Below are 7,812 nucleotides of genomic sequence, written 5' to 3'. Positions count from 1 at the left end.
CAATCCCTGTGGGATCGACCTCACACCCGTGAGTTTTTATTACTTGATGCGACCCGGTGCACTTGCCGGTTAGATTGGTGTGTTTTTGGGAGAGATTTATTTCTCAAACCAAAAATATCCCATCAATCACAGGATCAAAAATACAATCTAGGATGTCTAATACAATAATTAAATGTCCTATTTATACTAGACTAGCTACTAGGGTTTACAGAAATAGGTAATTAATGCATAAATCCACTTCCGGAGCCCACTTGGTGTGTGCTTGGGCTGAGCTTGGGTTTTACACGTGCAGAGGCTTCTTTTGGAGTTGAACGCCAAGTTGTAACGTGTTTATGGCGTTCAACTCTGGTTCGTGACGTGTTTCTGGCGTTTGACTCCAGAATGCAGCATGGAACTGGCGTTGAGCGCCAGTTTACGTCGTCTAATCTCGAATAAAGTATGGACTATTATATATTGCTGGAAAGCTCTGGATGTCTAATTTTCAACGCCGTTGAGAGCGCGCCATTTAAAGTTCTGTAGCTCCAGAAAATCCATTTCGAGTGCAGGGAGGTCAGAATCCAACAGCATCAGCAGTCCTTTGTCAGCCTTTTATCAGAGTTTTGCTCAGGTCCCTCAATTTCAGCCAGAAATTACCTAAAATCACAAAAAAACACACACATAGTAAAGTCCAGAAATGTGAATTTAGCATAAAAACTAATGAAAACATCCCTAAAAGTAGCTAGATCCTACTAAAAACTACCTAAAAACAATGCCAAAAAGCATATAAATTATCCGCTCATCACAACACCAAATTTAAATTGTTGCTTGTCCCCAAGCAACTGAAAATCAAATAGGATAAAAAGAAGAGAACATACTATAAATCTCAAAATATCAGTGAATATTAGTTCTTAATTATATTGGCTGGACTTGTAGCTTTTTGCTTCTGAACAGTTTTGGCATCTCACTTTATCCATTGATGTTCAGAATGATTGGCATCTGTAGGAACTTAGAATTTCAAATAGTATTATTGATTTTTCTAGTTAAGTATGTTGATTCTTGAACACAGCTACTTTTATGAGTCTTGGCCGTGGCCCTAAGCACTTTGTCTTCTAGTATTACCACCGGATACATAAATGCCACAGACACGTAACTGGGTGAACCTTTTCAGATTGTGACTCAGCTTTGCTAAAGTCCCCAATTATAGGTGTCCAGAGTTCTTAAGAACACTCTTTTTGACATGACTTTAACCACTCAGTCTCAAGCTTTTTCACTTGGACCTGCATGCCACAAGCACATGGTTAGGGACAGCTTGATTTAGCCGCTTAGGCCTGGATTTTATTTCCTTGGGCCCTCTTATCCATTGATGCTCAAAGCCTTGGATCCTTTTTACCCTTACCTTTTGGTTTTAAGGGCTATTGGCTTTTTCTGCTTGCTTTTTCTTTTTCTTTCTATTTTTTTCGCAAGCTTTTGCTTTTTCACTGCTTTTTCTTGCTTCAAGAATCAATTTCATGATTTTTCAGATTATCAATAACATTTTTCTTTGTTCATCATTCTTTCAAGAGCCAACAATTTTAACATTCATAAACAACAAGATCAAAAATATACACTGTTCAAGCATTCATTCAGAAAACAAAAAGTATTGTCACCACATCAATATAATTAAACTAATTTCAAGGATAAATTCAAAACTCATGTACTTCTTGTTCTTTTGAATTAGGAACATTTTTCATTTAAGAGAGGTGAAGGATTCATGGAATTATTCATAGCCTTAAGACATAGTTACTACATACTAATGATCATGAAGTAGAGACACAAAACATAAACAAACATATAGCATAAAAACCGAAAAAAAATAGAGAAATAAGAACAAGGAATGAGTCCACCTTAGTGATGGTGGTGCTTTCTTCTTGAAGAACCAATGATGTCCTTGAGCTCTTCTATGTCTCTTCCTTGCCTTTATTGCTCCTCCTTCATTGCTCTTTGATCTTCTCTAATTTCATGGAGAATGATGGAGTGCTCTTGATGTTCCACCCTTAATTGATCCACATTGTAACTCAAGTCTTCTAGGGAAGTGTTGAGTTGTTCCCAATAATTATTGGGAGGAAAGTGCATCCCTTGGGGCATTTCCGGGATTTCTTAGTGATGAGCTTCCTCATGCGTCTCTTGGGATCCATGAGTGGGCTCTCTTGTTTGCTCCATTCTCTTCTTAGTGATGGGCTTATCCTCCTCAATGGCTCCTTCTATGATAACTCCAGCTGAGTAACATAGATGGCAAATAAGATGAGGAAAAGCTAGCCTTGCCATGGTGGAGGACTTTTCGACAATTTTGTAGAATTCAAGGGAGATGACTTCATGAACTTCTACTTCCTCTCCATTCATGATGCTATGGATCATGATGGCCCGATCCACAGTAACTTTGGATCGGTTGCTAGTGGGGATGATGGAGCGTTGGATGAACTTCAACCATCCTCTAGCCATAGGCTTGAGGTCCAGTCTTCTTAATTGAACCAGCTTGCCTTTGGAGTCTCTTTTCCATTGAGCTCCTTCCACACAAATGTCCATAAGGACTTTGTCCAACCTTTGATCAAAGTTGACCCTTCTAGTGTAGGGGCGTGCATCTCCTTGCATCATGGGCAAGTTGAATGCCAACCTCACATTTTTCGGACTAAAATCTAAGTATTTTCTCCGAACCATTGTAAGATAATTCTTTGGGTTCGGGTTCATACTTTGATCATGGTTCCTAGTTATCCATGCATTGGCATAGAACTCTTGAACTATTAGGATTTCGACTTGTTGAATGGGGTTGGACAGAACTTCCCAACCTCTTCTTTGGATCTCATGTCGGATCTCCGGATACTCATTTTTCTTGAGTTTGAAAGGGACCTCGGGGATCACCTTCTTCTTGGCCACAACATCATAGAAGTGGTTTTGATGGGCTTTGGAGATAAATCTCTCCATCTCCCATGACTCGAAGGTGGAAACTTTTGTCTTTCCTTTCCCTTTTCTAAAGGTTTCGCCCGCCTTAGGTGCCATCAATGGTTATAGAAAAATAAAAAGCTATGCTTTTACCACACCAAACTTAGAATATTGCTCTCCCTCGAGCAAGAGAAGAAAGAAAAAGAAGAAGAAGAAGAAAATATGGAGGAAAAGGAGAAGTGTTTGGTTTCGGCCAAGGTGAAGAAGAGAGGGTTGTGGTGTGTGAAAATGAAGAAGGATAGAGGAGTTTATATAGTGAAGGGAGAGGGAGTAGGTTCGGCTATTTAGGGTGGGTTTGGGTGGGAAAGAGATTTTGAATTTTGAAGGTAGGTGGGGTTTATGGGGAAGAGTGGATGGATGTGAGTGGTGAAGAGGTGATGGGAAAGAGAGATTGAGGTGATTGGTGAAGGGTTTTGGGGAAGAGTGTTATTGGATTGTGTGAAGAGGAGAGAAGGTGAGTTGAGGTAGGTGGGAATCCTGTGGGGTCCACAGATCCTGAGGTGTCAAGGATTTACATCCCTGCACCAATGAGGCGTGTAAAACGCCTTCTGCATGCAATCCTGGCATTCAACACGAGATTGATGCTTGTTTCTGGCGTTGAACGCCAGCTTCTTGCTTGTTTTGGGCGTTCAACGCCCATTTGCAGGATGTTTCTGGCGTTGAACGCCAGTTCTGTGCTTGTTTTTGGCGTTCAGTGCCAGCTTTCCTCAGGGTGTATTCTTGGCGTCTGAATGCCAGGATGCTGCTTGTTTCTGGCGTTCAACGCCAGATCCATGCTCTGTTCTGACGTTGAACGCCATCCAGATGTTCCTTACTGGCGTTTAAACGCCAGTAAGTCCTTCCTCCAGGGTGTGCTTTTTCTTCTGCTGTTTTTTATTCTGTTTTTAATTTTAGTATTTATTTTGTGACTCCACATGATCTTGAACCTAATAAAACATAAAAGAAAAATAAAATTAGATAAATAAAAAATTGGGTTGCCTCCCAATAAGCGCTTCTTTAATGTCAATAGCTTGACAGTGGGCTCTCATGGAGCCTCACAGGTGATCAGGTCAATGTTGTAGACTCCCAACACCAAACTTAGAGTTTGGATGTGGGGATTCAACACCAAATTTAGAGTTTGGCTGTGGCCTCCCAACACCAAACTTAGAGTTTGATTGTGGGGGCTCTGTTTGACTCTGTACTGAGAGAAGCTTTTCATGCTTCCTCTCCATTGTTACAGAAGAACGCCCTTGGGTCTTAAACACAAGGTAGTCCCCATTCAATTGAAGGACTAATTCTCCTCTGTTAACATCTATCACAGCTCCTGCTGTGGCTAGGAAAGGTCTTCCAAGGATGACGCATTCATCCTCTTCCTTCCTAGTGTCTAAGATTATGAAATCAGCAGGGATGTAAAGGCCTTCAACCTTCACTAACACGTCCTCTACCAATCCATAAGCTTGTCTTACTGACTTGTCTGCCATTTGCAATGAGAATATGGTAGGCTGTACCTCAATGATCCCTAGCTTCTCCATTACAGAGAGTGGCATAAGATTTATGCCTGACCCTAGGTCACATAGAGCCTTCTCAAAGGTCATGGTGCCTATGGTACAGAGTATTAAGAATTTGCCAGGATCTTGTCTCTTTTGAGGCAAAGTTTGCTGAATCCATGTATCTATTTCATTAATGAGCAAGGGAGGTTCACCTTCCCAAGTCTCATTAACAAACAATTTGGCATTCAACTTCATGATGGCTCCTAGATGTTGAGAAACTTGCTCTTTAGTTACATCTTCATCCTCTTCAGAGGAAGAATAGTTTTCAGAGCTCATGAATGGCAGAAGGAGGTTTAATGGAATCTCTATTGTCTCTATATGAGCCTCAGATTCCTTTAAGTCCTCAATAGGGAACTCCTTCTTGCTTGAGAAATGTCCCATGAGGTCTTCCTCATTGGGATTCACGTCCTCTCCTTCCTCTCTAGGTTCGGCCATGTTAATTATGTCAATGGCCTTGCACTCTCTTTTTGGATTTTCTTCAATATTGCTTGGGAGAGTACTAGGAGGAGTTTCAGTGACTTTCTTACTCAGCTGGCCAACTTGTGCCTCCAAATTTCTAATGGAGGACCTTGTTTCACTCATAAAACTTAAAGTGGCCTTAGATAGATCAGAGACTAAGTTTGCTAAGTTAGAGGTACTCTGCTCAGAATTCTCTGTCTGTTGCTGAGAAGATGATGGATAAGGCTTGCTATTGCTGAGCTTATTTCTTCCACCAGTATTAAAGCCTTGTTGAGGCTTTTGTGGATCCTTCCATGAGAAATTTGGATGATTTCTCCATGATAAATTATAGGTGTTTCTATAAGGTTCACCCATGTAATTTACCTCTGCTATTGTAGGGTTCTCAGGATCATAAGCTTCTTCTTCAGAAGATGCCTCTTTAGTACTGTTGGATACTTTTTGCCATCCATTCAGACTTTGAGAAATCATGTTGACTTGCTGAGTCAACATCTTATTCTGAGCCAATATGGCATTCAGAACATCAATTTCAAGAACTCCTTTCCTTTGAGGCGTCCCATTATTCACGGAATTCCTCTCAGAAGTATACATGAATTGGTTATTTACAACCATGTCAATGAGTTCTTGAGCTTCTGTAGGCGTTTTCTTTAGGTGAATGGATCCACCTGCAGAATGGTCCAGTGACACCTTAGAGAATTCAGATAGACCATAATAGAATATATCAAAAATGGTCCATTCAGAAAGCATGTCAGAAGGACACCTTTTGGTAATCTGCTTGTATCTTTCCCAAGCTTCATAGAGGGATTCACCATCTTTTTGTTTGAAGGTCTGAACATCCACTCTAAGCTTGCTCAGCTTTTGAGGAGAAAAAAACTTAGCCAAGAAGGCCGCAACCAGCTTATACCATGAGTCCAGGCTATCTTTAGGTTGTGAATCCAACCATATTCTAGCTCTGTCTCTTACAGCAAAGGGGAAAAGCATGAGCCTGTAGACTTCAGGATCTACTCCATTAGTCTTAACAGTCTCACAGATATGCAAGAACTCAGTTAAAAACTGGTAGGGATCTTCTGATGGAAGTCTACGAAACTTGCAGTTCTGTTGCAGTAGAGCAACTAGTTGAGGTTTCAGCTCAAAGTTATTTGCTCCAATAGCAGGGATTGAGATGCTTCTTCCATCAAACTTGGAAGTAGGTGTAGTATAATCACCAAGCATCCTCCTTGCATTATTATTTTCGGCTGCCATCTCCTCTTCCTTTACGAAAATTTCTGTAAGGTTGTCTCTGGGTTGTTGTAATTTAGCTTCTCTTAATTTCCTCTTCAGAGTCCTTTCAGGTTCAGGATCTGCCTCAACAAGAATGTTCTTGTCCTTGTTCCTGCTCATATGAAAAAGAAGGGAACAGAAAATAATAATAGGGATCCTCTTTACCACAGTAGAGAGATTCCTTTATGTTAGTAGAAGAAGAAGGGAGTAGAAGAAGGAAAAGGTAAGAATCCAAACACAAGGGTGAAGATAGGTTCAAATTCTTGAGATGAAGAGAAGTGTTAGTAAATAAATAAATAAATAGAAGGAGATGAGAGGGAGAGAATTCGAAAATTAATTTTGAAAAAGGGTTAGTAATTTTCGAAAATAAAAGAAGAATTAAAATTAAAAATTAAAATTTAAAATAATTAGTTAATTAAAAGAAATTTGAAAAAGAGGGAGAAGTTTTCGAAAATTAGAGGGAAAAGTAGTTAGGTGGTTTTGAAAAAAGATAAGATATAGTTAAAACAAACAAAAAGTCAACTAGTTAGTTGAAAAAGATTTGAAATTTAATTTTGAAAAGATAAGAAGTTGGAAGATATTTTGAAATCAAAATTTTGAAAAATATAAAAAGATATGATGAAAGAGATTTAATTAAAAGATATGATGGAAAAGATATTTTGAAAAAGATTTGATTTTTTAAATCAAAATTTGATTACTTGACTAACAAGAAACTAAAAGATATGATTCTAGAATTTAAAGATTGAACCTTTCCTAACAAGAAAGTAACAAACTTCAAATTTTTGAATCAATCACATTAATTGTTAGTAAAGTTTTCGAAATTTTGAAATAAAGATAAGAAAAAGATTTTGAAAATTAAATTAAAAATTTTCGAAAAATAGTAAGAAAAATGAAAAAGATTTGATTTTTGAAAAAATTTTGAAAAGATAAGATTTTTAAAATTGAAAATTTGACTTGACTTATAAGAAACAACTAATTTTAAAAATTTTTGATTAAGTCAACTCAAATTTTCAAAATTTTGAGAGAAATAAGGAAAATATATTTTTTATTTTTGAATTTTTAATTATGAGAGAGAAAAATTAAAACGTCATTTTTATGTTTTTCTCTTTTCTTTTTGGATCAGAACAAAGAATGCATGCAAGAACACTATGAATGTCAAGATGAACACCAAGAATACTTTGAAGATCATGATGAACATCAAGAACATTTTTTTTGAAAAACTTTTAATGCAAAGAAAACATGCAAAACACCAAACTTTAAAATCTTTCATGTTTAGACACTATGAATGCAAAAATACACATGAAAAACATCATATAACACAAAACAAGAAAATTTAAAGATCAAACAAGAAGACTTACCAAGAACAACTTGAAGATCATGAAGAACACTATGAATGCATGAATTTTCGAAAAATGCAAGAACAAGATGAATATGCAATTGACACCAAACTTAAAACATAACACAAGACTCAAACAAGAATCACAAAATATTTTTGATTTTATGATTTTCTAAATTTTTTTGTATTGTCTTTTATTTTTATTTTTTTTCAAAAAAACATATAGGAAAAAGGAAATAAGAAATTCAAAATTTTTAATACGAATTTCAGGAATCT

At 37.5% G+C, this 7,812-nt stretch overlaps 1 non-coding gene across 1 annotated transcript; it reads left to right on the top strand.

The window, feature by feature from the left end:
• The first annotated feature begins 5,681 nt into the window (after nucleotides 1–5,681).
• Nucleotides 5,682–5,789, top strand: LOC130952053 (small nucleolar RNA R71). Its single transcript, XR_009074235.1, has one exon. It is a non-coding gene; the product is annotated as a small nucleolar RNA R71 (small nucleolar RNA).
• Nucleotides 5,790–7,812: the final 2,023 nt, after the last annotated feature.

This window comes from Arachis stenosperma, chromosome 9 (assembly GCF_014773155.1).
Source record: "Arachis stenosperma cultivar V10309 chromosome 9, arast.V10309.gnm1.PFL2, whole genome shotgun sequence".
NCBI lineage: Eukaryota > Viridiplantae > Streptophyta > Magnoliopsida > Fabales > Fabaceae > Arachis > Arachis stenosperma.
Note: the sequence above shows the minus strand (reverse complement) of the source record. Positions and strands in the feature narration are given on the sequence as shown.